The sequence below is a fragment of the Egretta garzetta genome, unplaced genomic scaffold, assembly GCF_000687185.1.
Source record: "Egretta garzetta isolate BGI_Z169 unplaced genomic scaffold, ASM68718v1 scaffold912, whole genome shotgun sequence".
NCBI classification, from domain to species: domain Eukaryota; kingdom Metazoa; phylum Chordata; class Aves; order Pelecaniformes; family Ardeidae; genus Egretta; species Egretta garzetta.
This window is the reverse complement of record NW_009258882.1, coordinates 403,587-403,968: the sequence shown is the minus strand read 5'-3', so window position 1 is coordinate 403,968 and position 382 is coordinate 403,587.

Genomic DNA, 382 nt, shown 5'->3' with positions numbered 1-382 from the left:
GGAGGACTGTCTGGTGTGGACCCAGGCTGGAGCAGGGAGGAGTGTGAGGAGTCCTGCCCTGGGGAAGAAGGAGCAGTAGAGATATCGTGTGATGAACTGACCCCAACCCCCATTCCCTGTCCCCCTGCACCACTCGGGGGGAGGAGTGCAGAATTCAGGAGTAGAGGTAAGCCTGGGAAGAAGGGAGGGGTGGAGGGGAAGAAGGTGCTTTAAGATTCAGGTTTCTTTGTTATTCTCTCCTACTCTGATTTGACTTGTAATAAATTAAACTAATTTCCCCAAGCTGAGTCTGTCCTGCCCATGTCAGTAACTGGTGAATGATCTCTCCCTGTCCTTATCTCAACCCACGAGCCATTCGATATATTTTCTCTCCCCTGTCCTG